This window comes from Bos grunniens, chromosome 28 (assembly GCF_055505025.1).
Source record: "Bos grunniens cultivar Pamir isolate PY7600 chromosome 28, Bosgru_T2T1.0, whole genome shotgun sequence".
NCBI classification, from domain to species: domain Eukaryota; kingdom Metazoa; phylum Chordata; class Mammalia; order Artiodactyla; family Bovidae; genus Bos; species Bos grunniens.
This window is the reverse complement of record NC_141192.1, coordinates 13128471-13153661: the sequence shown is the minus strand read 5'-3', so window position 1 is coordinate 13153661 and position 25191 is coordinate 13128471. Positions and strand designations below refer to the sequence as shown.

Below are 25191 nucleotides of genomic sequence, written 5' to 3'. Positions count from 1 at the left end.
AAGTATCTGCTGGCAATGCACGAGACCCGGGTTCTATCCCTGGGTTGGGAAGATCCCCTGGAGAAGGAAATGGTGACCCACTCCAGTATTCTTGCCTGGAAAATCCCATGGACGGAGGAGCCTGGTAAGCTACAGTCCATGGAGTTGCAAAGAGTCGGACATGACTGAGCCACTTCACTTCAGGGGAATGGGAAAGGAGCCTCTGGTGCTCTACTTAGAGTGTTTCTTTCATTATTTCATGTTCCTTCCAAGGCATTCCACACTCCAGACAAATAGCTGTTCCTATGAAAGTGAAAGTCACTCAGTCGTATCCGACTCTTTACAACCCCATGGACTATACAGTCAATGGAATTCTCCAGGCCGGAATACTGGAGTGGGTAGCCTTTCTCTTCTCCAGGGGATCTTCCCAACCCTGGGATCGAACCCAGGTCTCCCGCATTGCAGATGGCTTCTTTACCAGCTGAGCCACAAGGGAAGCCAAGATGTTCCTATGTGTTGAATCAGTTCCCCAAGGTCACCAGATAGAGATCCTAGGGAATGTGGGATTCAGCTCTGGTCCCTTAACAGCCTACAGCCATGAATAAATCCAGGATGCTGGGAAGAGTCACAAACATCACATAGGAATGAAAGTTGAAAACTGTCTTCAAAGGAATTCCTCAAGTAACACAACCCTGCATATATAAAAGCATCAGCGGGCTCAGATTAAAGGACTCAGGAAAGAGAGTTATTTTCAGAAATAAAAATCCTTTTCCCTTCCTCTTGGCTAGGGCAGCAGAGAGAGCAGAAACACCTGGCATGGAACCCATCTAGGCCACAAGGAGCAACGGTCAGGCGCAAGTCCCAGAGCTGCTCCCTCTTGGGTTCTGGCATTTTAACAGGGATCCGCCCTATGAGAAATGATGTCAGGAGTGATTTATGTGGACTCACACATGCCACTCATTCATCCATTCACTGCTTATTGAGGATCTATTAAGTGTCAAGGGCTCGAGAGATGCTGGGGATGGAGCAAGGTACCAGTCACAAGGGTCTTCTCAGATCTATTCCCTGCCTTTCCCCTGCTGTGTTTTGGTGACAGGGATAACCTCTGCAGGCTATGTTTCCCTGGGGGAGCCTTGACAACTGGCTCACAGCTGGCTCCAGCCAATGGGAGCACTGCGGGAAGCTGAGGGCCAGAGGGCAGGAAAAGCTGGCGAGAGCTTGCTTCTCTGCTGACTGCCTCCCTCTTCCTCTCCTCTCCCTCAGGTGGTGCCTCCAGCAGTGATGGGATCTCCTCCAAATCACCACCTCCATCCCTGGTCCCTCCAGGGCCAGGTCCCCTTCTCTTTCTAACCTCTGGGTTTCCCTGAGGTGGCCTAGTTGACCTCTCCACTCTTCCTAAACCCAGGCACCTAGTTCCCCATATTCAGTTCCCTCTCTCAATCCACCCTGTTTTCTTGATTGGATTCTGACTCCTACAGGCATTGAAGACGACTAATCAGATCCCTGCTCTCTTAGAACTTACATTCCAGTGGGGAGAAACCCAAAGGGCAAGAAAACAACAAAATAAACAAAAAATAATAGTTCTTGGTTGTGTTAAGGGTTATGAAGGAAATCAGCAGCAAAGTGGCAGGAGTCAGGGGCACAGGGTGTATCAGATGGCAAAGACACATCTCCCCAAGATCTGAAGAATGCAGTAGAATCCACCCATGAAAGGAGGGCAAGAGCACTCAGGCAGAGGAAGGAAAAGAAAAAGTACAAGTGTTAGTCCCTCAGTTGTGCCTGACTCAGACCCCATGGACTGTAGCCTGCCAGGCTCTTCTGTCCATGGAATTCTCCAGGTGAGAAGACTGGAGCGGGGAGCCATTCCCTTCTCCAAGGGATCTTCCTGACCCAGGGATCAAACCCACGTCACCTACACTGCAGGCAGATTCTGTACTGTTTGAGCCACCAGGGAGGCCCAACCAGCATGGCAACGGTTGTGGTGCAACAACCAGTGTGGTGTGTGTTCAGAGTCAGAATCACTTTGGCCAAGGTATAGACAGCGTCCCTTACTTGTCCATAGAGACAGAGATCCTCAAACCCCGCTCCTTCAAATTGCTTGCCCACCCAGATATATTACCCCTTCCAAGAGACAAATAACCATGTCCCAGCCAAACTGCACAAAGAGGGACAGAGGGGACAGCACAGCTCCTGAAGGGTGGGTTTTGGCCCCCCTGATAACAGCTCCAATGCGTTCTGAGGTCAAAGGAGAGGAGAGGTTAACACGTGTGTGCACAGTAGCCTGTCACTCAAAGGTCTTAATGATCCCTCCCTCCCTTAACCATTTTGGAAAGTTGCCAGCAGAAAGATAAGAGCACACCAGCATACCCTCACATGCTGAGGTGGTCCACCGGGCTGTCCAGACTCTGGCAGTGAGACTCTCTCCCCTGCCCCCTTGGACTAGCAGAGAGCTGCAAGTTTCCATGCTTTGCTCTGCTTCTCAGTTCTCTCTCTGCTACATTAGCCAGGCTCTCTCCATTTTCTCAAAGTGACAAATGTATGCTGCCAAGCAAAGCTGAGGGAAAGGAGAAAATAGAAATGTAGTCCCCATCGTGCCTTCTTCCCTGAAATGCTACTAATCTGGCATTTAGGTTGTTTGCTCCTTTAATCAGAACGCCATTAAGAAATCTCTGCCGGGTTTCTGTACACAGTTTTTCTCTAATGAAGCATCAAATCTCTTTCACAAATAATAGCTGTGTCACATCCAAGCACTCTGGCCCCCGCCAACCAGCGGGGCTGCAATCCCCAGCAAATGCAGTGCCTCTTTCAGGGCTGTTCCTTCCAGAATGGCCTGCCACCCTGGCCCTTGAGTCAAAGTCTGGAACCTGTCTGGCTCTGGCAACTTGGAGAGACAAGAGAGATTTTCAAGGAGACAGTGTTGTGTCCCCGGCATTTGACATAGCATCTTAGAAAGTGACCCTTTATGAATATACTTTTGAATGTCCACATCCCTCCTGGTTTCAACTCTGGGTCCAGATCTGCCCCCCAGCGAAGAGACTTGTAAATCCTGGACTGAACCCCTGGATAGTAAGGGTGGACATGGTCAGAAACAATCCATAATGAGGTGCCCCAGGAGCAATCAGTAAGGGTCACAGCAGGGCCCTGCTAAGCATGACATTTAGCCACGCAATGTCATGCAATGTCAGGCAATGGCAACCCACTCCAATACTCTTGCCTGGAAAATCCCATGGATGGAGGAGCCTGGTGGGCTGCAGTCCATGGGGTCGCTAAGAGTCGGACACGACTGAGCCACTTCACTTTCACTTTTCACCTTTATGCATTGGAGAAGGAAATGGCAACCCACTCCAGTGTTCTTACCTGGAGAATCCCAGGGATGGGGGAGCCTGGTGGGCTGCCATCTATGGGGTCGCACAGAGTCGGACACGACTGAAGCGACTTAGCAGCAGCAGCAGCAGAGGCCATGGTCTCCAAGTACACGTTGATATGCTTCTCTTGGAAGGCAATGTGGCGACAGCTATCTAAGTTTAAGATGTACATAACCTGGCACCCGTCAATGACACTCATTGGGGATTATGCCATAGATAAACTGGCACACATGTGCAAAATAAAGTAAGATGGTACTTGCTATAACATTGTTTATTACAGCAAAAGATTACAAACAACCATGAGGTCTCTGAACAAGGGGCTGGCTGGTTGCGTATATTCTGATATACCAATACAATGGAAAACTATGTAGCTGTTAAAAGGGGTAGGTATAGAAATCCTGCTGTGAACAGATCATTAATTGTACCATTTGCAGAGATGTGGATAGATCTAGAAACTGTCATACAGAGTGCATTAAATCAGAAAGAGAAAAACAAATATTGTATATTAATGCATATATGTGGAATCTAGAAAAGGGCTATAGATGAACCTATCTGCAAAGCAGAAATAGAGACACAGATGTACAGGAAAAACGCCTGGACACCAAGTGAGGAAAGAGAGGATGGGATGAATTCAGAGACTGGGCCTGACATACCTATATCTACTAGAATGTATAAAACAGATAACTAATGAGAACAGACTGCATAGCACAGAAAACTCTACTCAGCGCTCTGTGGTGACCTACATGGGAAGGAAATTCAAAAAAGATGGGATATATGTATACGGATGGATGATTCACTTTGCTTCTCAGTAGAAACTAACACAACCCTATAAAGCAACTATACTCCAATAAAAATTTTTACAAATGAAATACAGTAGTGTGAAAACGAGTTATCATTTGTGTTTTCAAAAATGGGCAGTTATGCACACATACACATGTACACGTGCACATATGCTTACATATGCATCGATTCTCACTAGAAGGGTACACTGGAAAAGAAGGGTGAACACAGCTTCCACCTCTGGGAAGAAGAAATGGGGACATGGAACCCTAGAAACCAGGGGTGAAGACATATTTTTAAGTAGTTTTTTTTTTTTTCTTTACAAGTACAATTTGGCTCTTAACAATATTTTTTTAAAAAGAGCAAATGCAATGCTCCCTGAGGCTTTGGTGACTAAAACAGAGAAATCATTCGTTGGAAGTTGGGGTAGACAGGATAACCGTCTCCCAGAGACATCCACATCTTAATCCCCAGAAACTGTGGACGTTACCTTACACGACCAAAGGGCCTTTGCTGGTGTGATGAAATCAAGGCTCTGAAGATGAGGGGAGGGTCCTGGACTATCCAGGTGGACATTAATGTAATCACAGAGTTCTTATTAAAGGAAAGCAGGAGGCTCAGAGTCAGGGAAGGAGATGTGACAACAGGAACAGAAGTCAGAAGGACGTGAGGAAGGGGCCATGAGTCAAGAAATGCAGGTGGCATCTAGAAGCTGAAAAAGCAAGGAAAAGGATTCTCCCCAGGAGCCTCCAGCCTGGCCAGCACCTTGATTCTAACCCAGTGAGACGGATTCTAGCCTTTAAACTTCCAGCATGGTGAGATAATAAATTTGTGCTATGACATTAAATTTGTGGGAATTTGCTATAGCAGTGATTGTAAACTAACACAGACACATACCTTTAAAACAGTCTAATTGATGTGTCAGAGGGGGACAATCAGACAGGCTTACCGCAAGTGGTGGCTCATTGGCCCTGACTGATCCTTCTGTGGAGACAGGTTTTCCATAACTGTCAGTTACAATAAAGTCTGATGAATGACAAACATCTCCCTTAGTCAGCCTGCTACAGCTGCCACCGCAGCCCCACACACGAGCAAACTTAGCATCCATCTGGCCTAATTGCTACTCCTTCAACAGGATGGCATCTCTCCCCTAACACGTGTCGGTCCCACTTGTCAGGCAAGAGGAAGACAGATGAGAGGTCCTACCTGCCAACCTGCTTAACAGGAGTTAGAAAACGCAAGAAGAATGTCCAGGGGGCTCGTGTGGAGAAAACCAAAAAGCTCTTTCTGGGGCCCTGGTATAGCCCATTGTGAACCTGAACTTCCCTCTGCCTTTGAACCACTTGGTGGACTACACCCAAGACATCTCAGGAGGATGTAGAATGCTTTATTGCTTCAGAAATTAAGACCACCCCCCACTGTGTGACTGAGGACCTAGTTTCTGCCAAGAAGACTTTGCCAAGATACAGAGGAAACTGTGAGAGGTAAAGTGCATAATCACAGCCTCTGGCTTCCAGAGAACCACAGAACCCAAGACAGAGTCCCATCATCTCTTGTCCCAAGAATTGAGTCCAAACAGGTGGCCCTGTCACACCCAACACAATGTAATGTGGAGCCAAATCGCTTGCCTCAATCCACATTTCATCTACAGGATGTTGTCACCGTAATTCTTAGATATCTTAAACACAAGATTATTAAAGAGCTAAAGATACAATAGCAAGAACCTCAGTGGAAACATTATAGCTATTTTCCCCCCCTCTGTTTGAGGAACACAAGCCTTTGGCATTTTCTTTCATTCAAGTGACAGCTTCACCCAAGCTCTGGGGCTGCAGTGCATGGCTCTGCTCTGGTGGTTTATAACCCCTTGAATCATCATCTCATTAAGTCAAAGGAGATTAGTATGTGAACCTATTTTGTAAACTGTGAAGCACTTACACACAGGTCTGGTGGCAAGACTAGTTAAGCCCTAAATACACACAATTAATTTGGCTGCACACTAAGACAGATGATACAAAAGAGGCAGCCTTTACCTATGTGAAGAAGAGGAGAAAAAAAGATAAAACCCATTTTCTTGTTCAGCCAGGTTGTATCTGCTTTCCCACTCCTCAGCCTCTTTATTGCCAGGATGATCTGAACACCACAGGTGTGGAGAATGGAAAACGCACTTCCTCTCTTTGTTAATTTCTCCTGTCTGGACTCCAAGAGGGGAACACAAATGAGGAGACTTGGCCATTAACTGTCCCCCAAATGAACGCAGACAGTAGTCCCAGTGGTGACACCAAGTGATGATGACTAACCCTCAGGGCAGCAAAATCGGTATCCATCCCAAAGGCCTTTGGCTTACCATTTCCTCCCAAGGCAGGCCCTCAAAGTCGTCGAAAAAAATTAGCAACATCTACTCGTGATCCAAACCAGCAGCATGAATTTTCTCCTAAGAATTCAACAACTGTAAACCCAGTTCAGTTTGCAAACCAGAGAAAGCTTGTCAACAATGAGAACTAACTGGCTATAGATGCCCAAGAGTGAGGAGGAAGGGGCTCTCAGTGGGCCATCAGAAATAACCAAGAGGACCTCCCTGTTGGTACAATGGATAGGAATCCACCTGCCAACGCAGGGGACACGGGTTAGATTCTGGTCCAGGAAGATTCCAGGAGCAATCAAGCCAGTGCACCACAGCTAATGCAGCCCGTGTGCCCTAGAGTCCTTGCTCCACAAGAGAAGCCATGGCAATGAGAAGCCCATGCACCAAAGTGAAGAGTGACCCCCACTCGCTGCAACTAGAGAAAGCCTGTGCACAGTAATGAAGACCAAGCACAGCCAAAAACTAAAAAAAAAAAGAACCCAAGAAGCGTATTAAATATGCATACGTAGGCACCATGAAATATCTTGTAATGAGTAAGAGACATATAACTCTACTGAAAAATTAAAACAAACAAACAAAAATCCCCAGATGCTTTTAACACCCATCAGAGTTCAGGCCCTACAGAGTCAGGTGATCTGCCAAAGGTCCCCTCAGTTAAGGCCCCCTGCCACCCCCTGCCTGACAGTCTGCAAGTCTAGAGAGGAGTGGGCCTCAGCAACCAGGGCTGCCCTTTCCAGTGCCCACAAAGCCACAGCCACTCTGGGCTTCCACTGTGTATAGGCAGGGAGGACCGTCTGTAGGAGGTCTTCACCATGGACAGCTGAGCAGAGATGAGCCTCAACACCCACCCTCCAAGCACCAAAGAATCTGTACCCCAGAGCTTCAGATGATGCTCCCATTTGAGGAATAACAAAGCTGTCTTTGAACAACAGATGAGGTGGTTGTTGTAGCTCTTTCCCCACAAATATCTGCCCTCCAGCAAACTCTATAGTCACACAGGCTTAGGAACAGGGGAGCTTGGGGGCTTTCTTTTCATGCACTTGCAGAGCTTGCAGACTGTGATCATTTATACTGCATGCTTTGGGGTTGTGATATGGTCTACACCTTCCAACCTTCACCCACCCACCCCTTACTGCTGCCACCCACATCCCTCATTTAAACATCATCGTAATGCCAACTAGACGCTGCACCTGTTGAGTAAACATTTCCCCCAATCTGAAATTCTCCCCAAAGAGCCACATTTTAAGGCTTTCAGCATGGGTCTTAAGGAACTGCCACTCTGGCAGCCCAAATGAGCAGCAAAGAAGACCTCCCTTACCAACCCGGTGTCTGGATTTCCCATCTGGCCCATGCCTGGAGCTGCGTAACCCTCTGGCCCTCCTCCAGCGAGCCGCAAAATGTGATTTCATATTCTGGGTCCAAGTGGACGCTTTCTGAGAGCCAGTGTAACCCATCAGGCTTTGGAAACAAGTTTAAGTTGTTTTTATACTTTCCATTACCCAGGTTGCTCTGGAATGCAGCTCCTAAGAGATGCAGTCTGCCTTCCCGTCAAGGAGCTTAAGAAAAGGGGAAAACAAAGGAGACAAAATCTGTGCCAGAGGCCTGGGGTCAGGAACTCAGAGCTGTCTGTCTCTGTGGTTCCCGGTCAGCCCCCCACCCTCCTCCATTTCCACAGTGCTTGTGGATAGAGCAAACTGCGTGGGAAAGCAGAGACTTTCGTCCTGAAAGCTCAGTCGCAAACACCCCAGAGCTAGAAGGACCTCAAATTTCTTCTGCCTCGTCCTTGTCCATCAAACAGGTCCACTGTACTGATCCTCCATGAAGCTGTGCACGAGGTAAAAAAGCCACCGGAAAGGTAGGCAGAGCCCCGCTCACTTCCACCGGCTCCTCTCCTAGGGCAGGGCTCCACCATCTCACACTGAGCCCCCGTGGAATTGGAAGAAACAAGCCCCCTGAGCTCAGGGCCTCATGCCCGCTCATTTCCTTGGCCAGGTATCCTTGTGCAGGACACAACAGGAGCAACTATACGGTACAATCCTGCCTCATTAAGGGAAAGCCACCTCCCAGGGCTCTAGAGAAAGAAAGAAACCCAAAAAAGTGCAGCTTTGGCTCTCATTACATTTTCTGGACTACTTCTGAAAACCAAAGCTCAGCTCAAATCCCAGTTCCATCACCGATCTGTTCTGTGACTTGGATCAGCTTATTTAACCTCTCTATTCCTCAACTCCTTCCCCATAAAATGGGAAAATGGTAGCACTTATTTAGTAGGACTGTTGAGAGGATTAAATGAGCACACGTATTTAAATCGCTGTCTCATTATGTTATTAGATCAATTCCAAGAGTACCAACACAGAATGATTATGAAGTCAAGATATATTTTACCTTCAATGAATATTTTAATACATACCTAATATAGCGTTTTCTTCCATCCCTTTCATCCAAAAAAGCAGTTATTAAATCAGCATTATATTTTAGAATCAGGGAAATATAGGAAGGAAATATTTTCATGACCATTTCATGCACAGCAACAGATGCAAGACTTCCTTCAAGACTCGCCTCTTCTTTGGGAATTCTGCAGCTTAGTTCAATGCCCCTGGGGGAAAAGCTGACACCCTAGCCAGCATCTCCTTCTTTCCTCAACCCCTCCAGACCCTTTTCCATGCTCTCAAACCCAAACCCTGAGAAGCCCTGCAGGAGGAGCACGGTGCCCAGTGGTTACCCACCCTGACTGCTCCCTGGGATCCTAGGGAGCTGGGCCACCCTAGAGGTTCTGATTTAATTAGTGGGAGTGTGCCTGTAAAGCTCCCCAGAGGATTCAAACAGAATGCAGCCAGGATTGAGAATTATGGCTCTACTTAGTCTCATCACCATATGATGTCTGAATCCACCCAAGCCTGGCAGTTAATAGATGGCAGCCTCCTCCCTAATTCCAGGAGAATGGAAGCTCTCACTAACTTAGGTCACAGAACAGTACAAAAAAAAAAAAAGGCTCTTCCTCAGGCAGAGCCTTTGTTGTTTTGAGATGAGGTTAAGTCCTTAGAGGCATTTTAAACTCAGAAATGAGGAAACCTATCCTAAAAAAAAAAAGATTCCTTCTTACTAGCCAGCTAAGCTAAGATACCTGGATATTAACCTACTTTGAGTTTCGTAGAATCTTTTGACTTACAAATGATCTAATTCTCCAAATCAACCATGCTGAGAATGCGAGATAACTTTAATGCTGGCTGGACGCCATAAAAAACGATGAATGGTAAGGATAATTGTTAGAAGCCAATTTTTCTAGGTAAATGGGTTTCCAGGTAAACTAGATCCACTTTTGAGGAGTTCTGCCTTCCCTCTTGCATCCATGCCAAGCTTTTCTTTTTATAACACACCTTGTTTCCCCTCCATGTTCTCTTTTCAGAGCCACATTCCAGCAAATTATAAACGTTACTCATTTCACGGACCACAGAGACACTACCCCACCTTGGAGAATTAGTATGAGCTAGCTTCAACTGCACTTTAATTGACCCCCTAGAGGGGGTGTGCATACAATTCCACGTGTATCCAACATTAGAAACTCTGTGATTGGGCAATAAATGTTTAATTCTCTGAGAAATTGGCAAAAGCCACACGAGTCATCCAAGATGCTTTTAAATCACAATAATGGGAGCACCTCATAACAGCTTAATGTTTTCAACCGGTCGGAAGGCAGAGTCCGAGACAGCCAGGAGAGCTCGGTGGCAAATCAAAGCCAATTAAAGTCAGGCAGGGTGGCCTCTCATCCCAGATTCCAAGGCTTGGGAGCAGGGTTGCAAAGGGCCGAGTGGAGAAGAGCTGCTGAACACTGAAGGCACGCTGAGCCAGGAGGAGGGTTGGGTCCTTCCTTTACTTTCCCACTGAACGTCCTTGTCACGGTCGCCGGGAGGCAGGCCATAGCAGACCTGGGATTCAGTCCTCCTCCCTCTGATTTCCAAGCCTCTTTCTACAAAAAGATGGGTCAACTTGCTCCCCATCCACAGATCCAGACCTGGGGAACAGGGTGCTTCGAGGATTCCAGGAGCTCCTGGTTGAGAATTCTGTTTTTTCCCATCTTTGTATTGCTCCCCACCTACACTGCTCCTTAAGCAACGATGTCCTGTGACCAATCTTGTGTATAAACCCTCATTCCACCACTGAGAAGCTGTGTGACCTCGGGCAAGTTATCTAGCCTCTCTGACCTCAATTTCTTCATCTTTGAAAAGGAAACAATAATAGCCAGGATGCTGCAAACATTAAATGAGTTCATTTACAATGATGGATTACTGCTATTACCTTCACTGGCTCTGTCTTTCATTGCTCCATTATCTACCTTTTCAAAGATAAGTGTCTTGTAAACCCCTTAAGGGCAAGTCTTGTTTTCCTTTTATCTCCTCAGGGCCTAGTTCACTGTGAAGTGAAGTCACTCAGTCCTGTCCGACTCTTTGCGACCCCATGGACTGTAGCCCACCAGGCTCCTCTGTCCATGGGATTTTCCAGGCATGAATACTGGAGTGGGTTGCCATTTCCTTCTCCAGGGGATCTTCCTAACCCAGGGATCGAACCCAGGTCTCCTGCATTGTTGGCAGACGCTTTACCGTCTGAGCTACTAGGGAAGCCCAGTCCAGTTCACTGTAGGTGCTTAATAATCATCGTCTTATTCTATATTTGGAAGTCTAATAAGGTCATTTTTCTAAACCGAAGGGACTTTTTTTTTTAATGAAGTTTGCATTTTTATTTTATTTATTTTATTTAATTACTTTATATCTTTATTTCGGCTGCGCCACAGCATGGCATGAAGAATCTTAGTCCGCCAATCAAGGATTGAACCAGTGGCCCCTGCAGTGGAAGTATGGCCTCTTAGCCACTGTCCTCCAGGGAATTCCCTAGGGACTTCCGACAAACTTCTACTACTAAAGCCAACTGTAAACCCCATCCTATAAAAATCCATAAGAGAGGTAAGTCATCGAAATCTTAAGTTGCCACTAGGCCCCCACAACTTTCCAGTGTGGACCAAGGAAGGCACAATCCCCCCAGTGCTAGGCTCTACCTGCCACTCAGTGTGACCTCCAGACCAGGGGGATGAGCACTCCCTGGGAGCTGCATAGAAATGCCAATGCTTGGGCCCACCCATAAAAGCTGGGGCTGAAAAACAGAAGCTATTGCAACAAGGTGACAAGGCAACCTTTATAAGACTTATGAAGCTGTGGACCCCAAGTTCGACACCCTGGCTGCACATCAAAATCACCTGAGAGAGATTGTAAAGATACTAAGGAGCAGGTCCCACTCCCAGAGATTCTGATTTAATTGTTATGGAGGCGGGGGCGGGATGGATGGCCCAGGCACTGGGTTTTTCAAAAGTTCCCTGAGTGTTCTAATATGCTCTGACACAGAACTCTCCCATCAGTCCTCCTTGGTCCACACCATGCCACCAAAATGTCTTGGCCGCACACCTTTCTATTTAAACAACTGGCTTCTAAAAATCTCAATTTCAGGACTTCAAAGACAAGCTGTAAAACCTTGGGCAATAGAATTTTAGCAAATACTTACAGAGTACCTACTATATTCCAAGAACTGTTTTAAGTATTGATATATGTTAACCAAAGAGTTTTATCTGTTAGCAACCCTAAGGTACAAGTACTCATACTGTCCACATTTAATAAATGAAAAAAGTAAGGAACAAAGAGGCTGAGTAACTTATCTAATCTAGCAAATTCAGACTCTGAGCCCACGTGGCCTGTGCTCTTAACCATTATGCTAATACTGTTTCTTTATCAGCAATAATATTGCGAATCATACTCACTCAGTCTACTCATTTTCAGATCTATTGACTCCAACACATTATCAGCTTTTAATATTATATTAGTTTATCATCCTTTCTTATCTTTCATGTCAGAGATAAGACTGGCAGTTGTCTTCATGCCTGGACCCAAAGAAACAACAAAATAAACACTTCAGTCTAATGCTAAGGAATCAATGGGACATATTGATGGGCCAAAGGGCCATAAAGGATCTACGAAATCACACCTCATTTGCCCTTCTCACGGAGCTGGACTACCTCACTACTCAGAAATATAGGAAGGGGAAAAGGTAGAAGGGAATGTGGGAAAGAGAAAGAATGAGGGCACCCTCCTTACCCTGTGAGAATCTTCCTCAACTAAGGAGTTATCCTAGAATGACTGAATGTTATTAGCAAGGGACTGAAAAAATAATATTATCCTGCCATCTGTTATGCCTTAGAAATAGCTAACAAGCATGTCTTAGAGACTCTGAGGTCTCTGGAGATGACCCCACTCAGGTCCCTCATTCACAATGAGTCGCACCTCCTATCTTCACCCCCACAAGAGAAGGAACCTGAGTACTAAGGTCTCCACACCTTCTCTTCCCCGGTCCTTCAGATCTCAGCATTCAGTCCCTGAGGCCAGGAGCAGGGAATGCTGCAGGGCTCTCTCCTTGTTTGCTTGGTTCTTCCAGACAGGGTCATTGCTGCAATGGGAAAACGACATAGGGAGGACATTCCGCGGTAGGTACATGGTTAAAGAAATATTTGCCTTTGTCTTAAGTCACCCAGAGGTGTGTTACTGGTTGGAGCTGCCTGATCTGGTCCTTCTGGTCTCTGAAGAATTAGTACTTAAGTCCAGCACAGCCCCAAGAAATTAACATTTGCCCAAAGGGACCTCAGCTACTTCAAGATGGTACTCCTGCTTTTCTGGTTCTCAAATGAGTGGTAGGGTAATTTCCAGAAACACCAATTTATGTTTGTGCTCCCTATGGGCTGCTCATATCTAGCAAATGGATTTTAGGAGAGAGTTTTTGTAGATGGGAAAATATAGGTAGCTTGATGACAAAGGCTTTTCTGGTTTATTGGGGTTCATGGAAGAGATGGTGGTGGAGAGGACCCTTGGGAGCACCACGGAAGACAGGTAGGAGAAGACGAAGAAGGAGGTAAGCAAGAGATTCACATCCTCCTGGTGGCAGTGAGACAGCAAGATCTCAGACAGGGATGGTACCCTGGTGAGGATGTACCACTGGTACAAGTTCCATGTCTATCCAGAGACTCCTACTCCCATGATCCTAGGGCAGCACAGGTGAGGCAGAGGCCCAAACCCAAAGAAACTCGATGTCACAACGGTTTCAGCAAGGACCGGGTGGGCATACATTAGTGACCAGAAGCCTCTGACTGGGTGTTTCCTTAGACCCAACAGCTTTGGCCAACCCAGAGGAGGGGCAACTCCTCCCAGTAAACATGTGGATGAAAACTTGGTCACATTTCCGTTGATTAGAAGATTAAAAGTTAGAAATGATTTTGTTTGTACACCTACACTGGTAAACTGAGTCACCCATACAAGTGCTAGTTATAGATTAACCAACCATCCCATGTCCACTTGCTTCCTGCCTTGAACATTTCCATCCATCAGGTCCAGCTCCAGTGCTGTGTCTTTCACGGAGCCCTCCCTTATCCCAAGCTTGTAAGTTTCTCCCCTTCTGCCTATGCCACGCAAACCATAAATTACACTCCATCTCGTGTAAATGTGGCATTATTTCTGTAACTTCAACTCAGTTCACCACTACTTCCAAACTCCTGGAAGGCAGAGCCCATGACATCATTTTTTCTCCTTCTCGGCCTAGCAAAGGGCTAGGCCTATGGCAGACGACCAACAACCCCTAGGCTGATGGAAGGAGCAGAACCCTGCCCAAAACTTGAACAGAAGGTTCTCTTTGGAAAGTGAGCTGGGGCAGTGCGGCCCTGAAAGATTTGGTCCTTTTCTCCAAAGAAGCTGGGTTCTTGTAGACCCCAGAGACTAGCAGGACTGCTGCACCTTAAATGCGGCATTAGGGGAAATGGCATTGCCCCCCTCCTCTAATTGCCCAGAGAGTTAAAACACAGGTACACCTCGTCTGCACACAGACAGGCTGTGCGCAAAGCCAAGTACAACTCCCACAGTAAATGGAAATTTAAACTAAATGTTTAAAGCCCCTTCTCAAAGGGAAGTCCAACCACCACCACCTAAAAGACCTTCCCTCGCATCCCTTATCCCTCTGCAGCTCCAACCTCCTGTTTGATGCAAAGACTCCAGAGCCACCTGAGGCACAGATGCCCCTAACTGGGTCTCCAAGATGGAACACATTCAGGCAGAGAATGAAGACTTCAAAGAAGACATGGTAAAGGCAGATGTTAGCTCACGTCTGCAACAGCTTTTGGAGGAATACCTCCAATGACTGCTCAAAACATGGAGAGGGAGCCCTCCAGGTGGAGGGGCCAGGAGTTAGTCAGGCAATCAGAAAGCAGGTGTGTCTAGGGCTGTCCAGACAAGGCCTCCTCCTCTTTCTAAGGGGTCTATCAGCACAAGAACATGGTCAACACTGTTTAGCTCCAATACTTTGAGTCTCTGTCAAATGAGGACGATTAACAACCACGAGAGGCTTTCTCATGTATGATCTTGCCAAATTCCTCAACAATCTCAAGGCGTGGAGAAGAGAAGACAGGGGCCACATCTGCCCACCCCAGGCTACACTGTCTGGGCCTGGCCCACGGTCAGCACAGGACAGACACTCAGAAAATATCAGCAGAAAAAAAATAAACATTTCCATTTTAGTGATGAAGACATTTTACCTTCTAAGCTTAAACGACTCGCCCAAGGTCACAGAGCAAATTAGGAAACTTGAGTTCTAATCTCTTACTTGCCATTTTTACTCAGAGACCTAGGTAGTTACATTCTTGAAGCCGTGATGAGGAGGAGGAAGGGGAGGAGGATGCTAATGGTGGTCTCTGCAGCAAATGCACCCGGTCACGGTGACGTACGGGCCCTAGAGGGGCTTTTCTCACGCAACTCCTGTAATCCCCACAGCAACCCTATAAAATAGGGCCTGGTATGCTCCCCATGTACACAGAAGGAAAATGGGGTCTGATAAATACAAATAACTTGGCTACATTCACTAGGCAAGGAGGCTGCAGAGGCCATACTTTAAGTAATGGCTCCATCGACAAATGCTGCATCAGGCGACCTGGGTTCAAATCTCAATAGAGTCTTGATTTAGAATCCTGCGCTCTTTCTCCTACTTCCCTCTGTTCTCCTCTTTCCAAAGACCACCGTGGTTCAAGATCCCAAGGAGGAAGGCCCCAGAAGTGACTGCTGCTTGGAAGCCAACATCGGATGTGATATTAGGACTGTGAGCGTGGCGTGTTAGAGCCAGAAGTTACCAGGGAGCAATGCTTCCCAGACTTCACTGTGCCCACTGACCAGCTGGAGAACTTGTTAAAACACAAAAGGTTTGGCCCTCCCCACAGAATTCTGAGTTGGGGAGCTGGGGTGGAGCCTGAGAATCTCCAACAAGGCACTGAGTGGTACTGCTACACAGACCACACTTGGAGTAGCACCACTTGCAAGATCAAGTCTGTCAGAATCTGAGATGAGGAGGAGAATGCTAATGGTAGCATCGGCACTGCCTAAGACAGGACCTAAGACAGAATCTGGGAACAGAGAGGCTGACTAATTTGCTCAAGGTCACCCAGCATGTCAGTGACAGAGCTGGAACCAAGTGTCCTGATGTTTACTTTATATTTTGTTCCTGCTGAACCAGGCTTACTTCAAAACAGCAACAATCATAATCATTTTATTACTTCTAGTTCTTTTTGAATACCAAGTGCTTCTCATATTTCATCTCCTTTATCTTTACAATCAGCCTTTGAGGTTGGGTGGGGGCAGTGGTCAAGATTTACAGAGGAAGAAAGGAAGGGCAAAAAATTAACCAATACAATAAAAATTGGCTCAAGATCACAGGCCAAGGTGCAGAACTGTATTCCACCAGGTTCTGTCCAACCCAGAGCAGCTTCTCCTCAGGCCTCCTCAAGCTCTCAGAAGGGAAGCCTTCTCCACCAAGAGCTGAATGGGAGATTCCACATAGCCACTTAGCTGGCAGGAAGGAGGGCCCCCAAAGACTAGGGTAAAATTAAAATAATACGACAGTGAACAAAATTTCTTTTTTAATGTTTAAAAAAAAAGTACGGCTAGGAAGAAAGCTAGAGGAAAGACGCTGGAGTCCCAACCACTCAAAGACTGCCTATCCTTCTCTTTCCAAAACCTTTTTCAGGGGTTGAAGGCCTGGGTCCACGTCCGACACCCCACACAGCCCTGTAAATCCTGTCCCTAAGAGTCCTGGCTCTCCGCAAATAAATTTAATAGGCTGCAAACTCTAAATGGGTGATTACAATCTATAAAGCAGCCCATAAAATGACATCACGGGGATTCACATTTATTCTCTCCCACCAATTTCCACTATAAATTTGCCCGGTTTATGAGTCAACATAGTTTCTTCTGCTCTGCGCCCAGGCACAAAGCTCATCTAAGGGAAGAAACATCTGTCCGAGGTGCCTGGAGTTCATTTCAGTTTCAGCGGTTCCTTGGCCTACCAGGACACATGGCAGGAACCTGCGAGGAAGCTCTCAAAAATCCAAAGGCTCCAGCACCTCTGTACACGTGCACTGAATCATGCTCAACTGCAGGCTGGAGCTGGGTGCTGAGCCAACAAGACGGGGATAGTTCCTGCCCTCAGGGAACTTGCGAGGGGTCAGAAGGAGGAAAGGAAGGGGAAAACAGACATCAAATGTCAAGCAAGCAAACGAACTAAAACTACTCAGACCACACATAGTAATTCATGAGGTGCTACAAAGGAAAGGCTCAGCAAGCTGAGGGGTATGGGATGAGAGATGCCCTCTTGGCCTGGTAAAGGGATGAAGCTCATGAGGGATGAACAGGAGGGAGCTAGGCCAGAGGTGCGGATAGAAATGGAGAGGAGACATTCCCAGTACAGGGATTCGTGTGGGTAGAGGGTATTTTTTTCTTTTTTTTCGCTTGTGGGATCTTAGATCCCCCTGCAGTGGAAGTGCAGCATCCTAACCACTGCCTGCCAGAGAACTCAAGGCCAGTTGATTTTTGTCTTGAAGTTGCATTATGAGAAGCACATAGAGAATGACAAAAGTTCTGGAGCAGAAAACATGTGCTGAGGAGACTGGATTTTCTTTTACGTACAAGGGGGACAAATGAAGAGCTTCTTAAAGGGAATTAACATGATTAGAAAACCACTGTAATTTTTTTTATTTTGTAATGTAAGTTTCCATGTTACTCTTTCCATGCATCTCACCCTCTCCTCCCCTCTCCCCATGTCCATAAGTCTGTCCTCTATGTCTGTTTCTCCATTGCTGCCCTGTAAATAAATGCTTCAGTACCATTTTTCTATATTCCATACATGTGTGTTGAAAACCATTTTTAGAAATGTCCCCTGGCCTCTGTTGGAAGAATGGATTGGATAGGGGTGTGATGAAGAGGGAATGTCAGATTTTTAGATCATGATCATAGTTGTCAACACAAGAAGTAATGGTGGCCTGAACTAGGTGAGGAGCAAGTGGACCACAGAGACACCTAGGAGGTTGGACTGATTGGGGTCATCCTTAACTTGGGTTCCACTGGTGCTCAGCACGACACAGGGCTCGGCTCCAGGGAGTTGTACAAGAGCTAAATGGCCATCAGTGATTTGTAACACACTTTGAATGCAATCTCATTAGAGTTGGATTCGAATCCAGAGTCACAGCTGGAAACCACTCAGCAGCCAGTTTTGGTACTGAGTCAAGTGACCACCTATCCAGGCCACCATGGTACTTGTATGGCCAATCCAAGCAGTCTCTAAGCCAGGTGAAACTCTCAGCTTGCAAAACGAAGGGGAAGAACCGCCCTCCTGCTATTAAACCCAGGCTCTGTTACTGCCTCAGGCTCAAAGGCATCAAGCGCAGAGTTAGCAGAAGGGACATGGCCACCCTGCAGTAGGTCCATTTTCCAATCAGCTGTGCAGGCCTCTGGTTTTATATGCCTCATCCACAGCCAATCATTTCCAGACTTCAGAAGTCTCTCCCTCTTCTAAACTCTAAGAACATTTACATTGGTCCTACATATATCTATCTTGCTTCGATTCAATTCATAACCATAATTTATACTGTCTTAATTTGATCTACTATTTAAACACTTATGAATCGTATTTCCCCCAAAGACTTTAAACCACTAGAAGACAGGCATGGTACCCCCAGCAGCGTGATGTCCCATGGGAGTGCCCGTATCAGGGAATGGAATTAGAAGACACTGTTGGACACTGGACACCAATGGATATTGTGATACCACGTGAACTGGGAAAAGAGAGTAGGAAAACAGGCTCAGAGCACTGTGCTGTCCACAACGGCTCTCGTGTACTGGCCAAGACAGTGGTCACTCCCTAGGTGACAGTGGCTTCCTTGAGCAACTGATCTAAAAGGAGATCCAACCAGATCCAGTCATCATTTTCACACACTATCCAACCGAGTACCATGCTGAGCACCGCCCAGATGAAATCACTACTTACGGGTATTACTTACAGCACGATCACAGGTCAATCCTTTTCACATCTCACCCCCCATGGAAGGAAAGGCCTTGTTCTCTCTTACTCAGACATTAGCTGGGCTTAAAGAGATGCATCTCCATTTCTTATTGCCTGCTGCGATTCCAGGTAATTCCTCTAAGTGCACTATTAAGTCCCAGCAGCTGTTCCAGATCCCGGCAAAGAAGAAGATTCCGGCTGCTGCCTTGTTGGAGCTCAGGAAATGGAGCAGGCCAGCTGGCAGCCTCCTAACCCTGCGATGTGGCCAGAATGGCAGCCCAAGGGTCACTTTATGTACAGGTCTCTCCACCACCACGCGTACTTCTTCATGCTATGAGCCTACTCTGAGGCTGAGACTGAGAAGCTCAAAGCTCTGGGTCATTCTCCTCTGAGCTACCCAGCTGTGTTTATCCTTGAAAGCCCATGAGAATGACCCCAGAATTTACACAGAGCCCCTACCCACAAACCAGCCTCAAGTGTTGTAGAATTGCCCAAGTTCAGTCAGCTGGAAGGCAGCAAAGTCAGGATTTGAACTCTAACCTTGGGTATGCCAAAGCATCAGACTTCCCTACCCTACACCAGTCCCTACTGTCCCAGAAGCCACTGTGTGTCCCTTACCCAAAGGAGCCTGGCTGTCTCAACGGTCTTTTTTCCCCATCTGGGCCAATCATATGCCAATCCAGTGCATAAATATGGTTCCCACATCAGCATCTTTGCACCTGCCATTTTCCTCCAGAAGGATTTTTCCATGATGAAATGACAGAATTTGCAGCCAGCAGAGGGGATCGTAGACACACAGGCATATACAAACACATTTATCTCATAGCCTCTTGGCCTGAATAACCCCCTCCAGATGTTTCTATAATCCAGACGCTTCAAAGGCCGATCAGCAATTCCCTGACCTCAGAACAAGTTTGTCTAAGGAATTTACATTTGAAACAGGTTCTCTAAAACCTAAGCCAAGCACGTATCTTACCAACAGTAAAACTTCCCCTAGCATGTGGCTGAAAGTTCACCCCCTTGCCCAGGTGGGTAAGAAAGAAAGACATCAATGCTTTTCATTTTCCCAGCACTCCTATCCCGGTGTAAAATATGGGGCAGAGAACCTGGATGGGAGACCTCACCCACTCTCACTGCCTGGCTCCAGTTTTCCCAACTGGTGCATGCTATCTCCCCCAAAAAGCGTGCTTTCCCCTTATCCGCCTCCCATCCAAGTGACTCAGCAAGCATGTGCTGGGGTAGGAGGGTGCTACACAGGGTGGGGGCTGACTCTGTTCTAATTCCAGGCTTAAGGAACAGCTTCACTAGTGGGGTGCTGGACAAGAAGCCTACGCAGTGGGGCTGGAGAGGGAGGTTCCAGATTTGTTCCCGATGACTGGGGCGGCCTGGGAAAAGTCCCTGCCAGCTCTCTAGCCCAGTTTCTTCATCTGTATTTCTCAGGCTAAATGCTCTGTGATCCCCTGACTCAGCCAATGGTTCAATTATCCATGCACCAACGACCTTCCCTCCTCTTTCTTCCCTCCTGGAGTAAGGAGGCAGGGCATGAGAGTTATGGGTTTAGAGCTGAATCGTATGCATGTATGAGGCTGAATTTGAGCTGGGTCTTCCTTGACGGGCGGGATTCAAAAAGGCAGTAAAGACATGGGCAGGGGTACCAGTGGCATAAAGACGTGGATGTAGGGATCTGCTTGGCATCTCTGAAGGCTGACCACCAGGGCTCATACTTTAGATAGGATGCACTGGTACCACCAAACATCCTTCTAAAATATTGAAGCCTTTTGTGTTGGTTGGCAAGCAGTCAATGGCCAAGCTCCACAAATGTCCTCTCAGCTGTCCCCTCCTGCTCCACTTCTCGGTCCCCCCACCAACCCTATGATCCAACAACTAAAAGGTTAATAGTCATACTTCAGGTCTTTTTTTCATATTTATTTTTAATTGATGGATGATTGCTTTACAATATTGGTTTGATTTCTGTCATACAGCAACATGAATTAACGGTAGGTGTACATATGTCCCCTCCCTCTGGAATCTCCCTCCTTATACTTGAGGTATTGATCCAAAAGGTGCCCGCACCATGGCACCCACCTCCCCAGGCCAAAAAACACAGCACCTTGGGTTGAGCATCACTAAATGTCAGGTGCTGTGTTAGGCATATTTGTATGTTTACTTCCTGTAACCTACACATTGACCTCTTTTCATGAAGAAAGTGAGTCTTGGAAGAGTGAAGTGGTTTGCGTCCAAGGTCATTTTACCTATGAGTGGAAATGGCAAGACTTGAATACTGACGAACAGGCCCAAGTTCACACTCATTTCATAAAAATCCCAGCTGCTTCTGAGAAGCGCTGGACCACAGACAGAGAAGCTTTGGAGGCAGCGGGAGGAATTTGGCCCTGCTATAAGGAAGATGGTTTTAAGATCAAGAATTGTTAGACAGTGGAACAAATTATTATGGGGGCTGATGAAGTCACCTTCTCCAGAGTTTTATACACAAGAGGGATTAGAATAGGCCTGGAGGCAGAGGGATGGATGAGCTGACCTAATAAGGCCTTTTCCAACCCCTGAACTCTTCTGTCTCACACAAACATGAAAGCCTATCGATTTTTAAAGTCCCAACTTAACTCCTGGCACATTTAGGAGGTTTAACTATGTCTGAAAGCAAAATGAATTGTTTTCTTTTTTCTCTTTCCCCCAAATCCAACTCTTCATTTTAAATATTCTTCTGGCAGGTCTGACAAACAGAACCTTCCAGCCAGAGCTGCTGTCAGTTCAAAAGTTTAGCACTGGCATCTGAAGGCCAAACTCAGCTCAAGGCTGAGCTCTTTCTAAAAAGATTCTTAAATCCTGTTAGGAGTCACTGACAGAGGGGAAGCTGGCGTAAGAAAGCAAAAAGAATGGCACCAGGCGCTGTGGCCCACTTTGCTAAGCCTCCATAACTTATGTTTAGATGAGTTCCTCCAGCTTTCTCGCCTAGAAAATATGGTGACTGGCCGTGGCGCCCCCCAGCGAGGCCTAGCAGCAGAATCAACGTCGGCACCTGTTTAAGCAGCTACAGTTAGTGTGGAGAGCAGCCTGCTCATGCTCTGGGCTGGTTTCCATGGCAATGGATGCTTCTTCCTCTCTGTCTCCTGGCTCCAGGGAAAGACAAGGACACCCAAGAGAAGGTGGTGGCAATGAGCGGGGGGAGAAGTACCAACACATCCCACTTTCTCACAGACCAGGTAGCTGCCACCCCACATGCTGGCAGTGACAGTCCTCACTGACTTTAGGCAAGTCACGCCCTAGCTGTGGACCTCAGCCTGTTCATCTGTGAAGAGAGGGGGCTGGACTACAGGTGATCCAGCAAAACCTTTCTAGCTTCAATGCCACAGAATTCAATGGCTTATTGAACCAGGCCAGTCTCTGGGAATGGCCTCTTGTCTTGTAGACCTCAGTGTAAAAGACATAAACAAATACAGCATTCCACAGGACAGGAATCAATTTGCCTCATGCAGAGGCTCAAGGCTTATTCGTTCTCTAAGCCATGCTGCCTCCCTGACAATGGTCTGCTCTGGAGGAGATCATCTCAGTGAGCTTATCTCACATTTCTAGGGTGCACAGGTTCCCTAGGGCTCATTCAAGCCATGGTCTGCCAGCTTAGTGGGAATGTCAACCCACCCAGCCATTTGCATCCTATCTCAATGACATTATTAAGTTCAAACCTCAAATTCAGGTGTGTAACAGCTCACTAGTGTCAGGCCCCTCTTGTGACTATGCAAGTGAAGGAACTCAGGCAAGAAGAACACGTAAGAGGTCATTCTACTCAGTATGGAGAGTGCCGAGGTGAGCTGACTGCAGGAGTGTGAGGGAAGCCCCCAAGGCAAAGCAGGAGGGAGCGCCCAGTAGAAGCAGGGAGCCGGGAACTCCAACAGCCCCTTGGGTTTGGGGGAGTATTTGTAATTGTGGCTGAATGACCTAAATTAGAGGGGCCAGCATGTGAAGAGCGTAAAGGGGAAAAACAAACGTGGAGGAAGATTGTCTGGAGGTCTGATGACACGGTGGTGTTTCCAGAGCCGGACTGAGGGGAAAAGGGAGTTCTTGGGTTGGAGGTGCAATCCATGTGCCCAGTGCTGGCTTTCTTCAGAGTGGCAGAGGCTGAAGGGAGAGGGTAGTGGCCCTTCCTGAGAGCCAGGGGTGGTCACTTAGCCGTCCCCTCGAGCCTAGGAGAGGCGGGGGTGGGTGGACTTGCTCCCATTTTATGTATGAAGGATGAGCAACTCAGAGCCATGGAGTGATGGAACCTAGGCAACCAGCTGCTCCTTTCCAGGAGAATATAATCTTGCAGGGCAGTAAAATAATCATAAAAAATTTAGCACATGACTCTAAACTGACATGTGGCCACCCTGTCAACTGCCCTCAGAAGTCCAGAGCAAAGGAAGGATCAGCACTGACAGGGACATCTGAGGATGAGACTCTCATCATGGGGGCGGGGCCTTAAGGACCATCCAGCGCCTATCCTATCCTCTTGGACCCAGTTCACCTCTAACCACCTGACAGATGGTTCAAGTCAAGAGTCCTTCCTTAGCATAAGCTGGTCCATACATAAGACATCTGATTAGTTCCCAACTCTGAGCCATCTTGGGCTTCCCAAGTGGCGCAGTGGTAAAGAATCTCCCTGACAATGCAGGAGATGAAATAGATGTGGGGTCAATCCTGGCTTGGGAAGATCCTCTGGAGTAGGAAATGGCAACCAGCTCCAGTATTCTTGCCTGGAAAATTCCATGGACAGAGGAGCCTGGCAGGCTACTGTTCATGGAGTCGAAAAGAGTCGGACATGGTTGATCGACTAAGCTTGCACACACACTGAGCCATCTTATTTTGTTAGTCCCTGCAAGTCAGCTCACAGGATCAGTGGTCTACTTAGGAAATGAAGTATCTAGGGCTCCCAAGAGACTGAGAGGGAAAGGACCACCTCAGCCAGCCTTCGTTTACTAATATGTGTTCATTGTGAATTTATTTTTTATTAACAGCAGCATGTTAAACTCTGCTATTGGACTAAGACTTCAGGGCCAAATAGTTCACTCAGTACCATCAAGGAAAATGTGCTGGAGATGAAGTTCAAGGGTCCTTCCTCCCAAGGGGGATGCAGGGCAAGCAGCTGCTGGGACCCTTATAACCCCATCAAACCTACTCAGTGTCCCTATAACTTTAAACTCCTTGAAGGCAGGAGCCGTGTTTTAACTTACTTTACACACCTCACATTACCATAGCCTAGCACAGTAGCTGGTAAATAATAAATGGAATGAATGAGCAAAGGAATCAATAATTGATTAAAAACAGATGGTTTTCAGTCAATCAACAACCTTAGGGAAAGCAGCCAAGATGCTGGAGTAGAAAGAAGACCCCGAATTGATGTCCTCTCACGGGCACACAAAAATTACAACTATCTGTACAACAAACCTTCGATGAAAAGACCGGAACCTACCAGAAAAGATCTTCTACAATGAAAGCCAATAAAGAAGGCCACAAGGAGACGTGTAGGAGGAACAGATACACAATATAATCAAATCCTGTGCCCTCTGGATGGGCGACCCACAAACTGGAGAAGTTCTCCCACAGGAGTGAGAGCTCTGAGCCCCACATTGGGCTCCCCAACTCCCTACCCATGGCGGGGGGCAGTGGGTGGGTGGTCCTGCACCTGGGGGAGGAGCCCCCAGAGCATTCCACTTTGAAGGCCAGCAGGGCTTAACTTCAGGAGCCCCCACAGGATCGGGGCAAATAAAGACTTGACTCTTATTTTTTTTTTTTTTTTTTGGTGAAAAAAAAAGAACTATTCAAAATTTATTCTCCAGCAGGCAGACAGCATCAGCAGGTAAAAACTAGAGGGGTTTCTCCGTAGATAATACATTCACAAGGCATTATTAAACTTAACAAGTGAGAGAGTCTCTGGTCTATTTTCTGTAACAATATCCGCTTCACAGTGTAAATAGGTACTATTATTGTGTTCACTTACAATTCCAGAAGGAAAGGCACAAGTTGGCAAAAAATAATAATAAGAAGAAGAAGAATAAAAACTTTTTGGGGGGGAATCCTAAAGTCAGGTGCAGTTACCAAGAGACAGACTTGAAAACAGCCATGATCCACTCTTCAAAATAGAAGGGCAAAGACTTCCCCACCCAGAAATGTGGGTCTTTCTCCTTGCTTGTTAAATCTTTCAAGAGGAACGCTTCATCATCTGCTTAATATCACATATACAAAAGGGGGGATTAAGAAGAAAAAAAAAGAATCACGACAACATCCTGAACTTCCAGCTGCTCCCATCAATACATC

The 25191-nt window shown here is 46.9% G+C and overlaps 1 protein-coding gene across 17 annotated transcripts in view; it reads right to left on the bottom strand.

The window, feature by feature from the left end:
* KCNMA1 (potassium calcium-activated channel subfamily M alpha 1) overlaps nucleotides 1-25191 on the bottom strand; it is a 779939-nt gene that overhangs the window by 435301 nt on the left and 319447 nt on the right. The gene's annotated exons all lie outside the window — the stretch shown is intronic.